This window comes from Macrobrachium nipponense, chromosome 12 (assembly GCF_015104395.2).
Source record: "Macrobrachium nipponense isolate FS-2020 chromosome 12, ASM1510439v2, whole genome shotgun sequence".
Taxonomy (NCBI): Eukaryota; Metazoa; Arthropoda; class Malacostraca; order Decapoda; family Palaemonidae; genus Macrobrachium; species Macrobrachium nipponense.
This window is the reverse complement of record NC_087205.1, coordinates 87,173,797-87,200,824: the sequence shown is the minus strand read 5'-3', so window position 1 is coordinate 87,200,824 and position 27,028 is coordinate 87,173,797.

The window sequence follows — 27,028 nt, the reverse complement described above, 5'->3', positions numbered from 1 at the left end:
CAGCTCTCCCACCAAATGCCACCGATCGCCAGGGAGGCCAAGTTCTTGGACAGAGACAATTGGCTGTCTCTGCCTCCCAGCCGACGGTCGGCACCGCTCCCACCAAGCTCGGCTGGGAGGCAGAGATGGCCGATTGTCTCGTCCCAGTACCTTGACCTCCCTGGCGATCAGTGGCGCTTGGTGGGAGCGCTGCCGACCGTCAGCTTGGAGGCAGAGACGGCCAATTGTCTCTGTCCAGGACCTTGGCCTCCCTGGCGATCGGTGGCGCTTGGTGGGAGCGCTGCCGACCGTCGGCTTGGAGGCAGAGATGGCCGATTGTCTCCGTCCAGGACCTTGGCCTCCCTGGCGATTGGTGGCGCTTGGTGGGAGCGCTGCCGACCATCGCCTTGGAGGCAGAGATGGCCGATTGTCTCCGTCCAAGAACCTTGGCCTCCCTGACAGTCAGCAGCGCTCCCACCAAGCACCACCGATCGCCAGGGAGGCCAAGGTCCTGGACGGAGACAATCGGCCGTCTCTGCCTCCAAGCCGACGGTCGGCAGCGCTCCCACCAAGCGCCACCGATCGCCAGGGAGGCCAAGGTCCTGGACAGAGACAATTGGCCGTCTCTGCCTCCAAGCCGACGGTTGGCAGCGCTCCTACCAAGCACCACTGATCGCCAGGGAGGCCAAGGTACTGGATGAAGACAATTGGCCGTCTCTGCCTCCAAGCCGACGGTCGGCAGCGCTCCCACCAAGCACCAACGATCGCCAGGGAGGCCAAGGTCCTGGACAGAGACAATCGGCCGTCTCTGACTCCAAGCTGATGGTCGGCAGCACTCCCACCAAGCGCCACCGATCGCCAGGGAGGCCAAGGTAATGGACGGAGACAATCGGCCGTCTCTGCCTCCCACCCGACGGTCAGCAGCGCTCCCACCAAGCGCCACCGATCGCCAGGGAGGCCAAGGTCCTGGACAGAGACAATCAGCTGTTGCTGCCTCCGAGTCGATGGTGGTCGGTAGCACTCCCACCAAGCGCCACCGGTCACCAGGGAGGCTATGGTCCTGGATGGAGACATAAGTTATCTCTGCCTCTGACCTTTCAGTCTGCAGTGTTCCCACCAATTGCCACAGATTGCCAGGTATGCAAGTTCCTGGGTGGTACCTTATTCACCCAAATTGAAACGGTACCAGTACTTCCTACTGATCTTCATATACATAAATTTCTGACTATAGTCTACTATAGCCTTGGCGTTGTTAAGGAAACAAGTTCCCAAGTATATATCCCCATTTCCTTGGGGTACGTCGTCTGTGGTGAACATTCTCACTGGGTTTGTCTTTCCATGTTTAGTACTTATCATTAGGGAGTCTACGAAAGGTCCGACTGACCCAATTCCTGGCACTGGGAAATTGACATTTCTCTTCTTTTCCAAGAACTGAGATCTTACAAGGTTCCTCGCTCCTTCCCTAAGATGGACAATGGCCTTTTGACCCCCTTTGGGTTCCAGGTTGACACTGAAAGCCAGGGGCTGTCCAATGTATTTCAGGTTCCCAGTCCTGTTTTCCTCATTTTTGATGAAGAGTTTGGATCCATCTCCATCAAACTGGCGGACAAAACCATACCGCCAAAGGACTTCCTTGCCAAGTGAGATGTTTGGAACCATGTATCTGTTCTGAATATAGAAATCAACGACAACACGTATCTTGTTGTCGAGAATGACTTCCACATTCTCTATGACGCCAATAGGATCTAAATCGCCCAAAAACTGGTCTTCAGCTGCGTTAGGCTTCAATTCTTTTATGTTCTTGTCAAGGCCTAAGTCCATGGCAGCATCAAGGGTCATTATGGATTTACAGGTCATTTCGCACAATCCTAGACCAACTCCCGTGACATGGTCATTGATTACTACATTGATCATGCCAGTAGAGCTTACAGATGCCTTTGGTTGATCCTCGAAGACAGGTTTGGTCTTCATCTTTGTTACAGGCAAAAGGTCCATGTAGGGTTTATCATCCAACGTCAGAATTGTCTTATCTACATAAACCTTCCATTCATTGATACTAGTTACACGGACCTTTCCTTTTCCGTCTCTCTTTTTCATATCATCAATACTTCGTAACTCTTCCAATTCCTTTGCCTCTTTTCCTTTATTAAAAGAGGCTATTTCTTCTCTGTCATCGCTTACTGCCTCTTCTATATCGTTGCCGACTACTTTTTCCTTTGTGAAGTCTTCTCTCTCACTGTTTAGTTCCTCTTCTATTTCCTTGTCGGCTTCTTTTTCTTCAATATGAACTTCTTCATCTTCCATCTCTTGATCTTCACACTTAGGAACCATTTGTTCCATGGTAAGCGATTCTATAACCTTTATAATATCCTCTTTTGCCTGCAAAAACTCTCCCCTTTCCTCACAGAAAGCTTGTTTCTCTCTGTCAAATTCTTCTTGGGCAATAGAGAGGTCTATTTTTTCTTGATTAAAGGCCTCAGTTTCTTCATCGAAAACTTGTTTTTGGCAGTACAAGAGATCCTTTTCTCTATCCAGCTCATGTCTCTGCATGGCGATAGACATTTTCTCATTCTCAAGGATCTCTCTGTCTTTACTGAGGGCCTCTTTTAGGTGATGAATTTCCAGCCTCTCTTTCCTCAAGGCCTCTCTTTCATGGCAAACAAGGACTTTTTCCTCCTCGAGCTCTTCCTTTGCCTTGCCAATTCCTTCTCGCAACTCGAGCAGTTCTCGTCGTTCTTCTTCCAAGGAAGCCGCTTTTCTATTAAGCCTTTCCTTCTCTCTGTTGGCAGCTTCTCTTATGTTGTTAAGTTCCAATATAACGATGTCGTCGAAATCCAGTTCGTCGAAACAAATCGCCTCAGTATTGTTCACTTTTGGTTCGTCAGGAGCCACAATAGCACAGCTGGTCTCCTCCAGAGTGAACTCTATTTTCTTCGTCTGGTCGTCACATCTTGAAAGTAGTCCTATTTTGACACCACAAGCCTTTTCGTCGAGGGTTTCCTTCAGTTCTCTGAACAGACTTCCACTTTCGTCAGGAGCCTCATCTTGATTCATCCGGAAGCTTATGTCAGGGTCAACAATATAATTCGTTGGGACGAATGCCGATGTAATATTATCACTATAAACAAATAAACCTTTAAAAGGTCCAAACAACATAGACAAATTGAATAAGTTTTCAAACAACATTTTCATGTCTGCTGGTGAGAACTATCAGAGATAATCTTAGTTCTGAAAAATGCCTCTGCAAAACCACGAGACTCCAAGGAACCGCTGGAGAAGCTTCGCTGGCTCCGACGGAAAGGGACTTTTTCGGCTCCTTCTGTTGGACTCCACAGAAGCCTCGGAACGTTCTGAGATGTATGTACTGTTGGCCAAAAAACTCGTGGCAGAGTTTCATAATTTTTCGTTCACCTGCCTGACGCACGATTCAAGCCTTATTTATCTAATTTTCTTTTCAAAGATGGAAGAAATCATGTGTAATGACGTTAAAAACAGTCACTGATATCTTAGAACATTATATGTTATTGTGTAAAACTATTTTCCATATAGCAAAATTGACACGAACGAAACGAAGTGATAAAAAACGTCATATCACAACCATAGATATACATTACCAAATAGATAGGAGACACCTATCACTAGTAGTATCGCATGGACATAGTCCTTAAATTATCATTTCAATATTAAGTTGAAGGTAGTTGAATATTCCATTTGTTAAATTATACAGAAAACATTGGAATCTCACAAAATGCTATCAAATTTAAAAAGAAAAAGAAAAAAGAACGATATCCTAACAGTGTGAACCAGGCGACCTCACTCTATTGCTTTTGATGTTATGTGCACGGGAATCTAATGTCAATGTATCATTTATAGGTCTAAGAAACATCCCTCGATGACCGAGAGAATTATTGCACTGCATTCGGTGCAAGTTCCTGTTGGAGAGATATGAAGAAAGCTTAATAAACTGGAGAGAATTATACATAGATGAATAAAATTGTTTAAAGAACGGCAAAATTTAGAACATGGGCCTAGAGGTGGAACACCTCGAAACACCACATGAGAGCAAGACAATACAGTAGTGTAAATGTTGCTGAGCAACAGTCCTTTGTGAACTTTGAATTCTAGTGCCTCGTCACGACATTGCTGAACCAGGAATCATAACTAGCTCTACGCTTATGACTGGTGTCTGATAAATACTTTAGATGGAGAGGAAGAGATCTTTAAATCTACACTTGAAGTCTTTGATAATTCTAATGAATAAGCAAACTTATCTTTGATGGATGGGAGATTCAGTTAGTTTCAATGATGCATGCATTTTTTTTCTTCAAAACCTAAAAAATACATTTTATTGGGAGATACTTTATTAACATCGGCCTAATCCTTCATCACTCCTATACGCCACCTCCGCTCTCTTCTACATCTCAGGCTACTAGATCCGACTTCTCATTACGAACTCCATCTCGTGAAAGCATCACTAATGATAACGGTTATTTTAAAATTCCCCGCACCGACAACGGACGCCTTAAAATGGATGTTTATAAAATATTTTCTGTTGCAAAGAAACTTTATCTTTCATTTCCACAAAATATGTGCATACACTCGTGTTACACCCTGTAGCCGTCAAAGAGCAACCCTTGATTAAAGCAGAAGGTTTTTCTTGAAAAAAAAAAAAAAACATGAAATAGACTTAAACGAAAACGTCACCTTTCATATTCTTATCCTTTCAGCTACTTATAATATGCTTATGGTAGTAGGTCTAGTAGGTATACATGTGAAACTAATTTGAATTAATTTCTATTTAGAAGAAATGAATAGCTACAAAAAGATCAACCTAAGAAAGCTTTAAGGAAAGTAAGCCTTTCTTAATGTATTCGTCAGTTTTGACTCCCACAGCTTTCCAAGGTGTCCAAATGAAACAGGATGATATGCAAGGAATTCGATGAAAAATAAGACTGAATTATATTCGTTTGATTTTTTTATGATTGCTTTTTGACTTTGAATAGCTAGGTCTGAGTTAATTATGTTAAGCAATTATGAAAAGGATAAGAAGAAAGGCGAACATGGCTAATAAAACAAGAATAACGGGAATAGTCAAATAAAGAAGATTAATATATATATATATAGTATATATATATATATATATATATATATATGTATATATATATATATATATATATATATATATATATTGTCGATTTAAATATTCTATAATATTACGTATCCGAGAGAGTATACTGCTGAAAATAGACCTAGGCAAATCATGTGGGAAAATCAAAAGTCCAATTTAGGCCCACTAAATGTGTCATGCAAATTATTTTATTGATCAAAGGACAAAATTAATTTAACTGAACATCGTTTTCAAAGAATGTTAACGCCTTGATGTATTATTTATCGGCTGTAGGAGACGAAATGACAACACTCCAGTGCAGTACGATACGTTGAGTCAAGACTTGAACGGCAGCAAAGCCAACTTCAAAATCTTCGGTATGCTGTCACGAAGCTAGAGTTGAGAATAAAATTAGAAATCGTGGACCCATCAGTATATATTTTCCTTACTTTGCAAAATAATTATCTTTAATACATTGAATAAGTCTACTCAGTTCTAATGTAATTTATTTCAAGTATAGCACCTTTGAAAGGAAATGTTATTTATTGTTAAGTAAATAATCTGGCACCTGCATATGGCAATATTTCCATAACAAACAATGAATTAAGAAACTACGCCAATTCTTCGTTGGCCGTCTGTACGTGATGCTCAAATCTTATGCAACATGACTCCATAGGATTTCGTTCAAAATTCACTAACTAGCAACCTAGCATGCTTCCTATTTATCTATTATTTCAATGCGAAAACGCGATCATTATATGCAATAAGGCCATAATATATTTCTTAAGAGTGAAATCTGTCACGATTTTCAAAATTGTAAGAAAATGTCACATGTAGCCAAATTTCAGATTAAACTCTTACGAAACATTTCCAAATCTTTCGTTCACACATCGCTGAAGCATTTGACCAAAACGAAGTCGTCATCAAACCTCAGTTCAAATGTCAAAAGAAAAAAAAATTGTCATAACAATAATAATAGTTCCAAAGCAAGCATAAAGTTTGAAACAGTCCTATTTGATTGCTTTTACACCCCACCGCAGAAAAAAAATGTAAATGTATATAAAAAAGTAGAATGCGCCCACCGATATCAACGTGTGAGGGGAGCATGTGTGACGCACCATTAGTGTCGGTGTTACAACAAACACCTTGTACCTATAGTATATAGTAGGTCTACATTGAGTAGCGGCAATGAAATTATCTTGAATACATTTACTTCATATGTGTTAGAGGAATAGTGGATTTTCATACATAATTATTTGTCACATTTCTTAAATACAAAAATGATGGCATACTAGCAAATATTCGCCTATGCAATTCTTTTGTCGAAGCCAAGATATTGTTCCTAGACCTAGGAGTTAGATTTCTTTACTTTACACTTAACATTCACATCTTTCTATTAACAATTTCTGGCCAGAAAGCAAATGAGGTTATCGACACATTCTTGCACTTCAAGCTACCTTATGAAAGAATAAATTATACACAAAAGCGAGGAGAAGGACTTTTAAGAAAATAATATTTTAAACCAGATGAAAAACAAGTGTTCCATACGCCTTAATAGTAATACTTATGATATTTCGATTAATAATCATCTTCTCCATATCATCAAAATCATCATCTTTTATTCCTTAAAGAACAGGTAATCTCTACAAATGGAAACATGAGTAACATTATATCTCAGAAGGCTTATATTATTCTTTTAGGCCTAAAAAATAATTTTGCCACATATAGGCATCTTAAACACAGCCTAAAACTTCAACATTCAAAGAAAACTGGTTGTAATTCATATTCCAATTGTATTCGTCACAGAACAGGCAATTCTACAAATAAATTCATTAGTAACAGATTACATCTCTGAGGGCTTAGATTATTTTTTTAGGCCTATAAAATATTTTGACACAGGCAGCTTAAACTCAGCCGAAAGCTTCAACATTCAAAGGAAACTTGTTTTAATTCATATTCCTACTTTGAAAATGTTGTTATGGCTGTTGAGCTCATTAGGTCTACTGTCATAATGCAGCAGACGTAGTTATGTTGACCAGTCCCAGGAGCATGTTAAGTGTGCTTTCATAGATGACACCGCTAACCTTATCACACCGCACTTTGAATTTAGCAACGTAAAAAAGAATATCAGTTCAAATCACACAGATTACGAATTATATCAATGTTATAAAAGGGATCACATTTATAAAACCATAAGGCAAATAGGGCTAGCTGTGAATTCTCAAACTTTTCGACTTGTATGGACATTAGAGAAAAAAAAAGTTCAACACTACTTGGCAACGTCAAGTTGAGTCTAAGAATCTGGACATCAAAAAGAATCATGTCGCATGAGATTTGGGCACCACTTAATACATACTTATACAAGAGACCGAACTCATTATTGGTACATGCTATTGAAGTCGTTTTAATCTTATTTTTTTATATGTATAAAGAAATATATATATACTATATATATATATATATATAGTATAGACTATGTGTGTGTGTGTGTGTGTGTGTGTGTGTGTGTGTGTGTGTGTGTGGTTTGTGCGTGCGTGTATGTATATATATATATATATATATATAATATATATAGATATATATGTGGTGTGTGTGTGTGTGTGTGTGTGTGTGTGTGTGTGTGTTGTTTGTTGCGTGCTGTAGTATATATATATATATATATATATTATATATTATTATTATATTATATATAATATAATATTTTTGTGTGTGTGTGTGTGTGTGTGTGTGTGTGTGTGTGTTTGCTGGATATGTTTCGGTCATTTTACAAAATTGTCGGCCATTATGCAAAAGGACAAATTTGTGGTCATTTTGCAAAATGACCTAAATTTCTCAACATTTTGCAAAGCGACCAAGATTTTGGTCAGTTTACAAAATAAACGGTATTATTGTTGGTCCGTTTACAAAATCTCCATACAGCAAGCAGCCAGATGGAAAAAAAGCTTGTCATTCACTTCTGCAAATCATCTCTTATAATATTGGTTCATTTACTGGTTCATTTACTCGTTTCCCACTGCGGGTAATTGTACTGTATAATTGTCGATCATTCACTTATTATCCCCCCCCCCCCCATCTCTCTCTCCACAATAGTAATGGGAGCTAACTGGTGACACTGTGTCCAGTAATGGCACTGCTGAAGCCAGGAGAAGACGACCAACGTAGTACTTTGTGTGCATTCAACTAGTTACTTGCTAAAACTTCATACGTTTTGATGTATTTGAAAGTTGTATTTTCTGAAAAGGAATAAAATTAGTTATGTTCACTACGTTTTATCATTCCCTGGCTTTTTTTTTCCATCTGGCTGCTTGCTGTATGGCCATTTTGTAAACTGACCAACGATAATTTTGTAAACTGACCAAAATCTTGGTCGTTTTGCAAAATGTTGAGAAATTTAGGTCATTTTGCAAAATGACCACAAATTTGGTCCTTTTGCATAATGGTCGGCAATTTTGTAAAATGGCGTAATATATTATATATATTATATATATATATATATATATATATATATATATATATATATATATATATATATATATATATATACATATAATAAAAGGAGCCCATAAAAACACCAAAATATAGGGAGAAAAGTACATATTTCAGAGACTCCTGTCTCTCTCTTCAGGTATATGATGAAGAGAAAAGTTTACAGAAAAGGTGGTATTTATACCAAGAGATCCATCCACAGGTAAGCCAACTTAGGTCACCCCCGCTGATAATCTTCCTTTAATCCTCTTAAGCGTTGGTTGAATGAAAACCTTGTCGATCACATCTGAAACCCAGGTGTGATCGACAAGGTTTTCATTCAACCAACGCTTAAGAAGATTAAAGGAAGATTATCAGCGGGGGCGGGTGACCTAAATTGGCTTACCTGTGGATGGATCTCTTGGTATAATAAATACCACCTTTTCTGTAAACTTTTCTCATTCATATACCTGAAGAGAGAGACAGGAGTCTTTGAAATATAGTACTTTTCTCTCTATATTTTGGTGTTTTTATGGGCTCCTTTTATTAGATGGAATTCTGTTGTAACAGACATTTTACCAGTCATATATATATATATATATATATATATATATATATATATATATATATATATATATATGTATATGTAATCAATATAGACAAAGCTCCCAGCAACTGGATAGGATTGCACGTTTGCATACATACATACATATATACATACATTCATACATACGTGCAGACAGATCGAGGAATAGAATCTGATGTTCACCTGAGGGCACAGCCTCCTTTGTTTTTGCCGAAGCACTACTTTCTCTCGAGCGATTCGCCATCGACCGAACCAACTCTTCCATTCCACTAACTAAACTCCAGTTTTCCTCCCTACAGCTGCTGTCCGTTTAGTATATTAAACCTGCTTGTTCTTCAGAGGTTTACTTCATCCTCTGTCTCACTATCGGAATGGAATGGAATATAGGATTTAGGCCTAAACCCAAGCACTGGGACCTATGAGGGCATTCAGCGTTGAAAGGGAAATTGAGAGTAGAAGGGATTGAAAGGTGTAACTGGAGGAAATCCTCGCAGTTGTACTAAGGAACAAGTGTTAGGAGATGGTGGATAGCAAGATGGAAGAGAGTATATGAATGAAGGTACTACAGTAAAAGGAATGAAAGGAGGCTGCAGTTGCAAAGAACCTTAAGTAACGCCAACAGTGCACCGTGTGAGGTGCACTGATGGCCCTACTCCCCTACGGAACTGTCTCATCTTCACTTTTGCCTAGGAAAGCTTGGACATGTTTAATGATCGAAGTGAAGTTGCTCGGGATTCTGTAGGGCATCATCGTAAGAGTTTTTTTTTCACTCTTCTTACCTCTCATTCTTCCCATTATCATCTTTGCCGTTTTGGCCACATTTCCTTCATGCTGTTGACGTTTTACAATAACAGTTTTTGTTCTAATAGTCCGAGAGCTCACAGAGATTTGTATTACATCTCGAGTACAAAAGGTTTGATAGCTAAAGTCATCAGCTGGTGTGATGGGGACCTCCGAATGGCCATTCTTAAGTTATGCCGTTGGTGCCTTGAGTAGGGGGCGCTGCTTAAACTGCCCCCTAAAACAGGTTTAAATTACATTTTGGAATACATCAATCAAACCTGTGATAAAAGTTTCGTTTTGGCACTGTGATTACAGATGTGCCATTCTTAAATGACGCAATTGGTGCAAAACGAATTTAAGAAGGGTCCAAATGGGGCGCTACTGTCACATTTAAATCACAATTTGAGTACATCAATGGAACTTTGTGGAAATATACCTTAGAGCTTCCTGATGAAGGATCAGTAATTCTTAAGTATCAAATTTGGTGCAAACCCCATTTAAGAGCAACCTAAAGAGGGCGCTATTTTTGGCACATTTCAAACACGTCTTACGTACATTAATAACTTTGTAGAAATATCCTTTAGAGCTTCATGATAAAGGTTCAGCAGTTCTTAAGTGTCGAATCTGGTGCAAAACCCATTCAATAAAACCGTTAAGAGATTGCTATATCAGCATATGGCTGACTAAAACAAATTTTCTAGCTCCATGACCTCATTGTATACCGTGAATAAACTTTGTGGGAATATTTTTTTATCTGATATAGAGGAACAAAGGAACTACAAATTTATATATTTTAGTATTTATTCACACAAGAAAAGGTGCATTGGTGAAGAGTGAAATATAATTTACGTGCCAATACTATTTACAATTCGATATTTATTTATGGTATTTGCCAGGACATTATATAATATCTAACGTATCTAACTCATGAATTATTAGTTTTTTACATCTATTGTTTGCTCTATCCTCAGCTCCATACATTGTGGCTGTGAACCTCTGAAGAGCTTCTTTTGACGTGCTAGAAACTGTAGAGCTCATTGCCGTTACTCTGAAAGTCTTCTGGTAGTTAAATTGCTTTTCTAGAATTAGGAGAGACCTGACCTTCACTTTTCTGACAAATGCGGATGTATAGTCTGATCCCGTGAAGGCATGGAAAGCTGGCAACGCTGCACAAAGATCTGGTCCTAGTTCCTTCCATATTGCAGTCAGGCTGATGTTACGACGATTGTTCGTTGAAACTGTTTCAATATCCATCCACAATGTTGGCAGAAATCTATTGCGGTGGGACAATAATATCACTGCAATGCCCGTGTCGGATGCCCTGACCACTATGTGTCCATTCTCACTATCAGCTGATAAGGAATGCAGACAAATCTTTGTGTCTGCCTCCTCATGGTTGTTCTTCAATCCATCCACTGTGTTTCGCTGTTTCATACCCTCTGTCACCTGGAACTTGTAACATTCCCCTTGGATATCTAAGAAGAATTCACGATCCCCAAGAATGTTAGCATACGAAGAGTTTTACCATTCATGGGCAAGAAACTGGGGTAGCTACTTCTTGAAGGACTTGGACTTTAGGGCATAGTTTAGATTTCTTGGCACTCGTCGTCTCTGCTCTGACCTTGTGATAATGAAGGTTCTGTCATGAGATCTCCGCCCGTTTCTTTCAGTGTATGCATTTGGCTGACGTTGCTAAACTCTGGGTAAGAATACTTCTGGCTAACCCTCTGCATGTGAGGGGCAAATTTGGTGGCAAGGTATGTAAGAGTAACTGTCCATCTATGATGTAAGCACTGACTTCCTTTGGCTGCCCTTCAAAACCTTTCACTTTACTCTCCAATATGTTAAAGAGTGCACTCTTATCGGTCTTCCCCATTATTTCTTCAGGGCTGACCAAGGACAGAGGTACTGGGATCAATGGGTACAGGAGAATATGCTGCATGTCAGGTCTCTTCTTGGTGGACAGCACAAGGAGGCGTCCCATCAGATTCTGTGATCCTTTAAGGGCTGCAACTTTCGTGTTCTTTGTCCGACGATTGCTTGCACAACCATCTACAAAGGTTTTCAGCTTTTCCTTCTTTATTGCACTTTCACTCTTGTTTGGATCACTCACGCAAGCCTGGATGAATTCTTTATGTCTGACTTTTCCCTTAGTTGGTACATTGAGGATGCTCTCACGGATTTCATCATTGACACCTTTTGCTGTGCAAATACTGTGCAATACCTCTGAAGCTTCCTGGGTTTCATATGGATTGTTCATATCTAAGATTTACTTGATGATTTTCTGAAGGATCACCAGAAAATCATCAAACATTATCACGTTGAATTCGTCTTGGCCTAAGTTCTGTAGTGACATCTTCTTTGCTAATCAATCCTGTCATCTCTTCTAACTGACTAATGAACAATGCTCAGGTAGCCTTTGTTACCACCCATCTGAGGCGAGCAGAGTAGTCATTAGTGAAAGAGGTGATTCCTGTCATCCGAGATGCGGTGTCGGCATTGATAATTTATTCCAGTCAAATCCACAGGAATTCTGCTGAAATCATGTTCTGTCCTTCGCACTGTGAATACACCCTGATTAAGTATCTCTCTACGGCCAGGATGAGTCTCATCAATATTCAATAAGTCCAATTGGTATTTTGTTAACCAGTGGGAATAGTTGATGTGGCCTGTGGCAAAAGAACAGGTTAATGATCGGTGTCAGTGTGAAGAGAAAGAGCTCGATGTTATTTGTCCGGATAGCTCTTTCAAGTTGGTGAAATATGTTAATGTACTCCACATACATCGTCCAGAACTTTGCAGTGTATCCATGAGCCCTCATACGAATGCCTAGGTGAATTCAGAATACTCTTTCGAATACTTCTCAGAAAGATCTGTATTGATCACCAGCTCAAGTTCTTCTCTGTTATCACATGTCTCTAGAAAGGCATTGAAATGCAGGCTTTCAAAGGCAATGCCAAGTAGAGGATGGAGCCTCTTGCATTGGCTGAAGGGCTTTCTCTACGAGGAACCCAATCAAAGAACCTGGAGCAAGGGCACCAGTCTCTATAAGCATGTCAGGTCCTCCTGATTCTGCTATGAGTCTTGCAAGGGCCTTGAAAAAAATGCCATCTCTATAAGGAAAGCACCCATCATGATGAAAACATTATCAAATGTTGGAGGTTCTGTAGCCTGGATTTGCATGGCTGGTCTTGCTGCTGCAAGTTCATATGTAACCAGTCCATACTCTTGGTTGCCTTCTTCAGCACATTTCTGGTTTGTTCGAAAAGCTGGTGATGGGCTCGTTGGTTTGGCATGTATCTCACTTCCTGTTTTGGTAGCTGATCCTTGTAGAAGATGGCATTGGGTAGAACATCAGTCTCAAATGCGAGGCTCATTATCCACTCAAGCTCCATATGTCTTGCAGTGATTGCAGCATCAGGTATGGTAAAAATAAATGTGTTCTTATAGGTAAAGGTAGCTATTTTGGGGACACCAAAATAGGAGGCAAGAGATGCGTCTGCGACAATGAATAGACCTCTTCTTGGCAGCTTTCTTTGCTCTTGGTGTTGCCTTTTTAACTGGTGTTGGTGTTTCATGATCTCCTGGCCAATTTTGATACAGAATTCCCATTGTATCATGCAGTGTATTGCTCCCGGACAACATCTGTGTCATCTCATCGAAGTTGTCAAATGCGAGTTCCATTGGAGCTCCTACCATAGCGTTCTCAGGGCAAGCTTCTATCGTCTCTTGGATTGCTTAAGCAGTTGATGTTTCGAGTTCCTCCAAGCATGAATAGTTGAGACAATGCCCAAACCTATTTAGAACTTCAGTAAGCTTCTTGCTACCTGTGATAGATCTCATAGCCATACCTAGAGTTACATGTTCTGCTGGTTTTGCACGGCCTCTTTTGACAACAAACAATGCTTCTTGATATATGGAATCAATATGACATTTGATTTGTTATCCACGTTGGTCAGATATGTTGCCTGTGTACAGAACTTTGAAGAAGTTCATCACAGGCTGGGGTACAAATGTGTCCCTGTCTCTGATATCATTCAGTGTTGGATTGTCTGGTAGGCTACATCTTTTTTTGTAACATTTAACAAATGCTTTCACAATATTACAGCTGCTTGGTTGAGGAGTCGTTCCTTGGACTCTTTAATCATAAGCCACACATATGGAATCATCAACAATTATTAGCATTACAAAGAGTACGCCTAATTTCTTACCTACCGGACTCTGGGCCTTGATTTTGGACCCAAACTTATTCGTTGGGTTTCGCAACAAATTGTGCCAATGGATAGGAGACTCATCAGCAGATGAACAAAAGTCCAAATAACAATCATACACAGCTGTCAACAGTTCTGCACGTTTGTCAGTAATTACAAACTTCTCGACATATTCATGGATATTTCTAACAGCAATTACGTATTGTCTTTTTCTGGGGAATGTCATCTTTTTTTTTTTTTTTTTTTTTTTTTTTTTTTTTTTTAGTACTAGAAGTTCTATTGGCTGTAAGCAAGAATACGCTCTTGCATGAATGATGATACTTAGCTTCTTTTGCCACCAGGTCTACACCAACGACTTTCGAAAGGACAGCTGTATCCTGCAGTAGTTCAGCAGCCTCTTGAATCCTCTGTCCTGCATCTAGTGTTTTACATGATCCTAAAAGTTCAATAGCCCCTCCTCTTTTCTTCCTCTTTTGATTACAGAAAAGACAGGTGACAGGAAGAATTCCAGATGATTAGGGTTCAGCATCGTTATCTACCCTTGCATTGGAACGTAAATGCATTCCTTGGTCTATCTCCAGGAGCTGATGGTGCGGATGTAACGGCTGTGAATTTCTGGTAGCAGGATACATGATAACCATCATTCTCATCTGGGCTCTCGGGCAAGGTGACAACCAAGTCATAATAAACCGATTTCTGAATTTGGGGTTTTTCACGCCTCTTTTCAGCTGCGGTTTGCACAGTGCTCCAGTTCTTCTCATGGAAAGGTAAAACATCTCAACGTTGTTTCTTCACCGAGGGCTTCCTAGCATGGAGAATACAACGCCTGTCATGCCTGGAGCCAGGAATTAAAAGCGCTTTTATTCTAAGCTAGAACACGTTCTACATAGGTACATCAATAATTAATTTTCATGTGAAAATAAACAGCTCAAGAAAGACATTTTGATTTCATCTCACGTAATAATCCAGCAATGTGTAGAACACACTCGGCTCTCAATTTAGAGACACTCGAAAAATAATCTCAAAATCCTTGAAATAACCCACATAAAACTCACATTTGTGTTCCATTACTCTGCACAAGGCAATAATATAAACTTTTCAGTTTAGACCCTTCTTAACTGGCTAACTTCCATACAAAGCAAAGTTGCCACCATACTGGTATTACGGAACTCTAATTTTCATAAACACGAAAAGAAATGGCACAATTATTACTACAGATAAGATAAACAGAAGAGCTCACAATAGTGGTGTGGCACATCACATGTGGAGGAGATGACATGAGTAAATAAATAGGCCTAAAGAAAATGAATATAGGTCTTTTCAATGTGCTAATAATAAAACCCTCCTTAGGCCGTTCTTAAATGGGTTTTGCATCAATTACGACACTTAAGAACTGCTGATCCTTTATCATGAAGCTCTAAAGGATATTTCTACAAAGTTTCATTAATGTAACATAAGGACGTGTTAAAATGTACCAAAAACAGCGCCCTCTTTAGGTCGTTCTTAAATGAGGTTTGCACCAAATTTGATACTTTAGAATTACTGATCCTTCATCAGGAAGCTCTAAGGTATATTTCCACAAAGTTTCATTGATGCACTCAAATTGTGATTCAAATGTGACAGTAGGGCCCGTTTGGACCCTTCTTAAATGCGTTTTGCACCAATTACGTCATTTAAGAATGGCACATCTGTAATCACAGTGCAAAACGAAACTTTTATCACAGGCTTGATTGATGTACTCCAAAATGTAATTTAAACCTGTTTTGGGGGGCAGTTTAAGCACCGCCCCCTACTCAACGCACCAACGGCATAACTTAAGAAGGGCCATTCGGAGGTCCCCATCACACCAGCTGATGACTTTGGCTATCAAACCTTTTGTACTCGAGATGTAATACAAATCTCTGTGAGCTCCCGGACTATGTATATATATATATATATATATATATATATATATATATATATATATATATATATATATATATACAGAGAGAGAGAGAGAGAGAGAGAGAGAGAGAGAGAGAGAGAGGAGAGAGAGAGAGAGAGAGAGAGAGAGACTTTTAGGTTTGCATATTTTCCTTTCCTTTAAATTCTCAAGTGAAAATTTAATTAATTTTTCCTTATATTATACCTTTAGACTGAGAGATAAGTCCTGACACTATGCATATTAATACAATATTGATTTCTACAATGACACTACTTATGAACAACTCCGTGAATACGTACGTACATAGTACATTTGTGTGTATATGTATATATATAGATATAGATATAAATATAAATATAAATATAAATTATATGTATATATATACACACACACACACAACACATATATAGCAGAGGACCGGAGGGGGTTAGGGAGAGAGGGAGTGTGGCATCTAAGAATTTAAAGAAGTTAATAAAACGACAGAACTATAAGAGCATGAAATAATGTAGCAATGTGTATTTTCTAGGAATTGACATATATACGCTAAAGATTTGCCAACTATATATATATATATATATATATATATATATATATATATATAGTAATATATATATATATATATATATATAGGGTGCAAATCTTTATGCGTATATATGTCATTCCTAGAAAATACATTGCCACATTATTCATGCTCTTATAGTTCTGTCGTTTTATTAACTTCTTTAAATTCTTAGATGCCACACTCCCTCTCTCTCCCCAACCCCCTCCGGTCCTTAGCTATTACACACTCCATCCCCAACCCCTCCCCCTCCAAGATATCTCGCTGCCATAATCATCATCGGCACCAACTTCCTTCGCCATCACCCCCTTATCCAACCCCCTCCCCGCGGTCCAACCGTGCGTGCCCCTGGGGGTGGATCACAGTAGGACCCGTATCGCCCCAGAGAGAGAGAGAGAGAGAGAGAGAGAGAGAGAGAGAGAGAGAGAGAGAGAGAAGGAGAGCAGGCAGCCATCAAGAGCAACAATGGCGTCGGCGATTGTTTGCGGAGGACCTCTGACGGCCACAGTGCCAAACACGTCACGTACACGACCCTGGACCATTGTGGCACTGACACCAGCGATCCACGCCACACTCACCCCCATTCTCCAAAACGCCTTTTGTTCTCAAGTTTATAATACATTTAGAACTGCCACCAGACAGCCGTCGTCTCTCTCTCTCTCTCTCTCTCTCTCTCTCTCTCTCTCTCTCTCTGAAACAGACACATACTAGCATATATATATATATATATATATATATATATATATATATATATATATATATACACATACACATATATGTATGTATGTATATGTATATAGATATATATATATTATATATACACACACATATATATGTGTATATATATATATTATATATATATATATATATATATATATATATATATATATATATATGATGGAGAGAGAGAGAGAGAGAAGAGAGAGAGAGAGAGAGAGAGCTATGCAGCCGTCAGCACGTGCTTATCACTCATCCGTAATAAACGTTCCGTTTATTTAAAAGTATAGCAACCGCAGAACTGTATAGATGACTACCAGGTCAACAAACTACTCAGCTAAATGCAAGAACACAGAACACATAACAGTACAGTTTAAACAGTATCTCACTGTATTTATCCCTCAGTATCTCACTATTTATCCCTCAGTATCTCACTGTATATTCAAAACTGTTGTTCAAAAATAATGGAAATTAAAAAGATGATGTATGCGCTTAGAACAGTAACTACTACTGTTCGTCCTGTAAACAGTAAAATTCAAGAATTTAAATTATTAAAATACTTTTCTCTCAGCCTCATAACAAATATTCTTTTACGAAAAAAAGCTTGCAGCCTATGGAAACATAGGTACAAGATATGCCCTCGAATAGAGCCATAAAAGTAGAAAGGTGGAACATTTGAGCAAAAATCGAAAACCAAGGCCTACGTAATAAAAACAAAAACTATTATTCGTGACCTTTTTAATGTCATTTTCTTGGATAACGCCTGAGATACCGAGGCAGGAGAAAGTTTCGAATACCCTTTTGTTAACAGCGGACTGAAATTAGTCTCTCGCTTCTAATAACCGTTCAAAATTTCCTGCTTTCAGAAGCGTGACAATGTATTCACCGCCCGTGACCCAGATGCTCAATTTGCAGACACGGGTTACCAGTGTTTTATACAAATGTTGCTTTTTTGCTTTTTTGAACTTGGTTCCCCAGATCATTGGGGGAACTGCTTACTGAAAGGTATTCTCTTCCCTTTCCACTGGGTGTTGGAATACATTCTCAGATATGAAATATCTATAAGATCTATCAAAAGTTTGTCTCTAAACATACGAATATATCGAAACGTTTACATATTTCTATCTTCTACTATTGAGCAACGGAACCTTTTAAGCAGGAAAGGACGAGGATTCAGAAATTCTGGAGAAATTCCTTGAAGACCTTAGACAAAAAACATGAGACTTATTGGTTTGTTTGTTGTATGTATGGTGTTTTTTATTTTGCATGGAACACTGGTTATTCAGCAACGGGACCAACGGCTTTACGTGACTTCCGAACCATCGAGACGGAGTGAACTTCTATCACCAGAAATACAGATGTCTGCCCCTCAGTGGAATGCCCGAGATTCGAACTAGCGGCCACCGAGGTGGCAGGCCAAGACCAAACCGATCACGTCACTGAGGCGCTCGAGGGACTTATTGGTATTTAGAATCTGACACCAAAGAAGCAATACGATTAAGGCATTTTAGAATCATTAACGATCTTGTTTTTCAGGCTTAGGCAGAACATTACCAAAGGAAGAGTGATAAGTAAGAATCACAACAATCAGCCGAGTTAATCTTTGGTGACCCGAATGTTGATAGGCAATCATCAAATTTACTTGCATCTTGGAGGCTTTGATCAAGATGAAGTAAATGAACGTGAATACTTTGTAGTCTGCAACTGTATGCAAGTAAGTTGGTAACACCTGTTTCCTCTACTGAATTTTATAGAGTGAGAATACAGTCTTCCTGTTTATCTACCTATTTATAGATGTATATAAACATATATGTAAACATATAGTCCATTCATATATATATATATATATATGTATATATAATATATATATATATATATATATATATATATATATATTCACACACACACACACACACACACACACACACATATATACTTTTCTGCGCAAACAAACAGTAAACATACGGATATGAAAACACACAACAAACACACACTGTTTTACCCTACTTATCCTATCTCTTCACGATCTGGAGTCTCTTATTTCTTTCAATGCCTTGTTGTGGACCTTCCCATATATTAGCATCAAAATACGTTAAAAAATATTTTCCTCTCATTGTGACGAGTTTTTAGTCAGTACTACTGGTTATGAGTACATGAACTCGAGTGTGTGGTGTGTGTGTGTGTGCACAGTGTGTTGGTTGGTAGCATAAATAGCTCGCTAAAAAAAAAAAAAAAAAAAAAAAAACACCGTAATCATCGTCAGTGAGCACAAACAATCAACACAACAAATTTATGCCTGAAATGTTAAGTAGGACAGCACTTGAGGCATTCATATCTGATGACATGTGTAAAGAGCAACGCTAATCGGGCTCTAAAAACAAAACACTTCCCTTTTTTACACACATTCCGAAATGACGTCTAATAATCAAAGGCTTATGCCTTGACATGAGAGAATTGTTTCATCGTCCTTAAACAAGCTGCTAGAGTTGTAATACTAGATCTGCAATTAATATCTGTAGTTAATCCAGTATCTCATGGACATGTTCCCAGGCTTATTATGTCCGTCCAATAGAGACGCACACGATTCAAAATGAAACGACAGTGCGCATGTGCGCGTATATATATGCTCACAAACACACACCCACACAAACCTGATTCTTGTAATGTGCATGGATGTTAACTTATTAAAGAATTATTAAATAAATATACTTGAACGTTCACTGTTATTTGTTCACATAATGATATATATATAAGATATAATTATATATAATATATATATATATAATATATATATTATATATATATCTGTGTGTGTGTCATGTATATGTGATGCATATATATATATATAGATATATATAGATATATATTTTATATATATACATGTTATATATATATATATACTATATATATAGATATATATGTATATATATATCATATATATATATGATATATATATCTTCTATATATATTAATATTCTGTGTGTGTGTGTATATAAAGTTGTGAAAGTCGTCGCACGGAAATATATTATATCTGTGTGTGTGGGACTGTGTGTCTATGTGTGTGTGTATATAAAGTTTGTGAAAGTCGTCTGCACGGAAACTACATTCTCAGTTCAGCAATTAAAGTGCGATTGTGACATGTCTCATTGTTTGTTTCTTCTCTCTCTCTTCTCTCTCTCGAGTCACCCTCTATTAGTGAAAGCTACTTCATCGTTATACATCAGAAGAAATGTGGAACAACGTTAACACATTTTAAAGTTTCCATGACAAGAAAAAGATGAATAAATAAAAAATAATTAGGCAGCGATACAAAGCGTAGCTTTGAATTTTGATCTATTCACTTTTAGTTTTCTGAAAAAAAAAAACTGCTGTGATGGCTTTGTCTGTCCGTCCGCACTTTTTCTGTCCGCCCTCAGATCTTAAAAACTACTGAGGCTAGAAGGCTGAAAATTGGTATATTGATTATCCACCCTCCAATCATCAAACATACCAAATTGCAGTCCTTTAGCCTCAGTAGTTTTCGTTTTATTTAAGTGCAAAGTTAGCCATAGTCATGCGTCTGGCAACGATATAGGTCAGGCCACCACCGGGCCATGATTAAAGATTCATGGGTCGTTGCTCATACAGCATTATACCGAGACCACCGAAAAATATATCTTATTTCGGTGGCCTTCATTATGCCATGTACAAGAAACTCGATTGCGCCGTAGAAACTTTGGCGCATTTTTTACTCGTTTTCAGTAGGAGACAATTTTCGAATGAAAACAAGAAAAGAACATCAACAATTAAATTTATTTTCCATAAAATAATATTCTTTGCAGCAAGCACTGCCTCATCAGTTATCTAACTTCTGCATCAGAATTTCTTTAGCATAAAACCTCCAAATGATTAAAACTGCAAGTCAGTCATATGCAACCAAAGCCAAAGCTACTAAAAACTATGGCATGAAGGAGAAAAATTCATCCAATACCAAAGCTAATGTCTATCATTACCTAGATTCAGTTTGACCTCAATTACGCTGAACTTGAGAAAAAAAGATCTCAAAGCTACACAGGGCTAACAAATCATTTTGTTCGAAAACATAACATTTCCGAACTTAAATATTCCCGTTTTTAATGTCAGGACCCAAGAGTAGGGTATCCAGACAATTAATCAAGTTATGGAGATTTAACATTACAATATCTTCAACTGAATATATCCAATTATAAATGTATTGGAAAACAAGCGTTTCTATACTATGCATTAAGCACCAATGATTACATGAGCCTGGGAATTTTCAAAATCAAAGCAACTAACCAAACGAAAAGCAATCACAAATCTAATAATTGCCGAAGATGGAGTTTATGGCTTATGTCTCTAAATTAAAGGATTTATAACTAAAAGATTTCACATATTGCCGAATTCTTTATAAATCTACACATATTTATACATACTATAAATATACAATATATATAAATATATATAATATATATATATACTATATATTATGTATATATTATTTATATATTATATCTATATACATATATATATATATATATAATATATATATATATATATATATATATGCACGTATATATGAGAGAGAGAAAGAGAGAGAGAGAGAGAGAGAGAGCTTCTTAATGATACATAATTTGTGCATTTAAATAATGTAGTGAATAAAATCATCATCATTTCTCAATACAAGTTGTTTTCACTATTACCCAATCATTCAATATCTTTCAGCTGATTTCGTCACACTGAAAAGACGATAATAACACCAAGATTAAATGGACAAAAATAAATGCTCCTAAACGTCTGAGGGTACCTTCAAATATTTTTAGATATTTACTTTACATTAAGATGAAGCGTCATAATTTAATTATTATTAATACTATTATTTCTTGTATCCATTTCCGGTATCATCATCATAGTTGTCACGAATGATTCTCATTATATTTTTGTGCAAGTAGTACAAATTGATTTAAGTCACCATATACATCTGTGGCGACACAGAAACACATCAGATGATCAAATACACACACACACATACACATTCATCCACAAACGACAACGTTTTCATTAATACAGACGGTGAAAAATTTAACACCATACTGAAGAATGGGAGACAGCTACGAATGTAACGAACCACTCAAAACTAAACAGTTCCACTCGGAGCCAATCCACTGGTCTGCCCTCAAAGAGATAATCAATAAAAGGATGTTCCGTAGACATATGACACTGTTATCCCCATGGAACGTTTTGTAAGAGCAAGAATAGACAACGCCTCCAGCCCACCCACTCTCTCTCACTCTCTCTCGTACATGCGCGCGCGAGCCCTCCCAAAGATGAAGAACGTCACTCCATAGGCAAACTTCACTTAACCGGAAAATACAATAAAAACACAGACTGCTTTATTTTTATCCATCTGGTCGACCTCGAGACCTCCTCCTCCTCCTCTATTCCAATTCCTCCTCCTCCTCCTCATGCTACTCAAACCCATTTTTATCCTCGTCGACGTAACTCCAACAGCATGTGTCTGTCTGTCTGTCTGTCTCTCGGTGTTTCCAGCCACTTCAATCATGATCTATTTGAGCGGAGTGGTCTGGAGTGCTACTTACCAACACACAACCAACACTTTATACCTGAGATCCAGCTAATTAGAAACTTTGCCAGGGGTTAGAGTTTTAGTCGGTGGAACCTGAGACGACCTCACCCTTCCGCCAGCATGGAAGCTCAAAGGCGCCGATGCCCTGAACCCCAGGTTCCTCCCCTCTCCCCTCTCACCCCTTTTGCGCCCGTCACCACCCGTCCAAGGGCTTCTTCCTTCACCAAACTACGATCTGTCTGCTGGAGGGGAGAGAGACAGACACTGGATTATTAGCCTGTATAATATGTCGTTCCCCTACCGCCTTCAAAAGTACCTCTCTCTCTCTCTCTCTCTCTCTCTCTCTTCTCTCTCTCTCTCTCTCTGGGTTTTAATTGCAAGACAGTTACGTAAACGTCGAGACGATAACACAGAAATCACGTGATTTATGATAATAATGTTACTGCAGTAACAATATTCTGTTCGACGAATACTTTCACTATCAGTGTGGTTAGTAAAGATGAGTCTAAAATAAAGACTCGTTTCTTGTGTCACTCTTGGATTGCAAGTGTATTTTAAAAATATAGCAAGCCATTCACACAAGCAAACAAAAGGGTCTTATTTTATCCTTAACGAAGTCAATTTACAGTTAGCGTCAAAGCTTCTATAAAATATATTTGAATTACAAAATATATCTACTTTACTTAAATATATTTCGAACATTTAAACAAAATATATTTTGTATATTTAAACATATTTAATTAAGAAATATATTTACTTGGCAAACACAAAAAGGCACACACACAACTCCAAAAATCGTGAATAATAATAATAATAATAATAATAATAATAATAATAATAATAATAATAATAATAATAATAATAAAATTTAAGAATAAGCTACAAAACTGCACCTTATTTATTATTTTTCTCTCTGCTGGGACACCATATAGTTGTTTGCATCTGACCCACCCGAGCACAAGGTCGGTGATTTAACAAATATATTGAAAATATCGGAATGGAAAATTAGTAGATGATCATTCCCATTTTAGAATAAGGGCGTTGTTACGAGATGGTGAAGAAATACACTGAATAAAAGGATACAAAAATATGAACAAATATACAGAGAAATCATATATGGCACATGATAAAAGACTTATAAACCCATATAATCAACAAATAGTACAAATGATACTAAAGAAAACCGATAACAGAATGAGAGAATCGATAAGAGATAAGAAATTAAAAAAAAAAGTAATTGAAACAGTTATTTGTAATTGTAAGCTCGCCAACATAGAAGTCGAGTGATGCGTAGCTACCATTAATTAAAGGAATGAAATAAAAGTTATAAGAAATGTGAAAAAAAAATTAAACTAGAAAAATATGGAAAACAAGAATAACTAGAAAAATATGAAAGACAAAATTTAACTAGAAAAATATGAAAAACTAAAAGAACTAGAAAAGTAGTCTTGTGGTAAGGATGGACTAAGCAGTTACGTTTTAACATTAAGATAAGGGTAAACCAATAAAGAATCGGAGAGAGAGAGAGAGAGAGAGAGAGAGAGAGAGAGAGAGAGAGAGAGAGAGAGAGATTCATTAATTATGTATATTGACAAATACATAGCATAGAAAGTAGGCTAGTTATTTCAGAAAAGAGTAAACCATTTGAACAGTGTACTTGAGCAAGTGTATTTGTTTATTGCTCGCTATAGGCCTACGAGCGTAAATCATGAAAGACGTTCACGCACAAGATCTTCAGCTGCGTCATAATCATTATGCAAGCTTGAGGAAAGGCCAGAAGAGTGGATCTGACAGTGAGATTTGGCTTCGTGTAATAAGGGGGACCTATTCCTTGTCCTATCCGGGTTTCAGCTAAACAGTCATAGAATTACAGATGGGCCCACCCAAAGATGGCGGTCTCAGTAAAACTTTCAGCCATCATCAGCAGAATACTGATGTGCCATGTGCCATCTACGTAGAACACATTCAGAGAAATAAAAGGTCACTGTTCAATGACTTGAGTATAGTTCATTGTCATAAATCGTGAAGTGTATCAATGCAATATTTCTAAAATTGATGGGGTGGCAGTTTTTCGAAGCTAGGTCGTATATCTGAGACATTAGGATTTGAAAGCTACACGTGAATACCCTTAATCTCAACGGATCGGTGGCAACCAGGTTACAGTACTAACCTATGTCTACTTCCCATTTTGTGTCATTGGTGCGTTATTACCATTTAAAAATTCTGGCGTGAAAAAAGAACAAAATCGAATTCATAAGGATTTATAAATACTTAAAACAAATACACATTAATCTATAGTCTTATTAACAAAGGTTTCTAAGATCAAAATAAACTTAAGAGAAATATGAAATGATATACCCTCTCCCTCTCTCTCACTCTTTAAAATGGGCGAATTCAGTATCAGGTGGTTAAGAGTATTTCTTGTAGCGAAAATGTTTACGCAAATTCATTCCCATCCAAAATCATGAAAAATAGAAGCAATCTAGCCTCAGGCCATAAACAACCGCTGAAAAAAAAGTAACCGCGGATATTTACTCCATTTTAAGCATTCTAATTTATTTGATCATACTGGAGGTAGTTGATGTTTGCAGAACCAATTTGAAGAAGTGGTGTTATTAACATGCGCCTACAGAAGCAACCTCCCCTCACTCTCTCTCTCTCTCTCTCTCTCTCTCTCTCTCTCTCTCTCTCTAATCAGTTGTTAATTTGGAGGCAAGGGGAGAGAGAGAGAGAGAGAGAGAGAGAGTGTCCCACTGCGTAACCTCAATAAAAGCAACTTTATGATTGCAGTATAAAAGGGATTGGCGGCGGGGGAGGGAGGGGGTGGGGAGGAGATAAGAAGAGGGAGGAAGGGAGAGAGTGAGTCTGATAGAACCTGTCTCAAGACCCCTTCTCTGGGTCCTGTTCTCCTTTTTTACTGCCCTTAATTAAGTTAGCAGGTTGGGCAGCAAACACGGCTCCAGCTTCGAAAAGATTACAAATTATGCGTCACGCACAAGAAATCTCGGGCTTCCTCTGGGACCCCCAGGACTCGAGTCCACCTTGTCATTGCGTTGTCTTTACAACGAAAAACTGAAAGGAAAGATTTTTTTTATTCTTTATATTCTTCTTTTCCGGGAATCCTGTAAAAGCCGTCGTATGTGACCTGACTTATGTATCTTGTGATATGTTACGCATCACTCGGTTCGTGATTATCCGTAACAGCCGTTCATGTCACATGAACGTCCGTGAATGTTGGGTTGAGGCCTGGAATTTTCATAGAATTAAGACCATTAACTTCATCTAAGGATGATGGAATACATAGAGAGCTAATCATCTCAATGAAGCAACTAATAAATCCATGTGTTCTACTGACATTCTTTATATTTTAGCAGGCAGTAATACGGCTTCATTCCCACAATGTTCGAATCAATTCATATCAACGTTCTGAAGTGGAATAATCCCTTTTAATGGTATTTTAGTCTCTTAGCTTCCGTGGTAGTGGTGGTTTGTTAGTTAGAATCTTCATCATGTACTGGTGCATTAGTTGAAGAGCAACCCTCAATGGGACATGAAACCTATTGACACTTTGTAGGTCAGGACCGAAGCTATCAAGAGGTTTAGTGACTGAATGAAAATTTTGCAAAGCGTCCATCTTGCATCTTTACTTTTATAGCTTATTTCCCAATAAATATGTTTTGTATCGAATGTAATCTCTATTTCCTCGTTTTTTGCATTTACACAAAGAGTGGGACTGCATCCCAAAACTGACGGTGAACTCATGGCCTCCTCTAAACAGGTATCGATGAGTTAGTTAAAGTATTCACGGTTGCATAAAAACAATTTTTTATGGTATTCACAATAACTGGCCCATTATTTTCACATAAATGATTGATTATTATATTTGTTTATCCTTCCTTATTATCTAAATTCACTTCCTTATTATCTGTATTTACTTCCTTATTATCTATATTTACTGTTATTTTAACCAAAGAGTAGGTCAATTATGAAATTTTTTTGCTGATTTCTAGTTAGCTAGCTCTTTTTTAGTGCTAACGCTACAAAAAAGGCTTTCTCGGAACACTGCCTCTTTAAAACAATCAATGCTTTGATACTGAATTTTTTTATGACTTC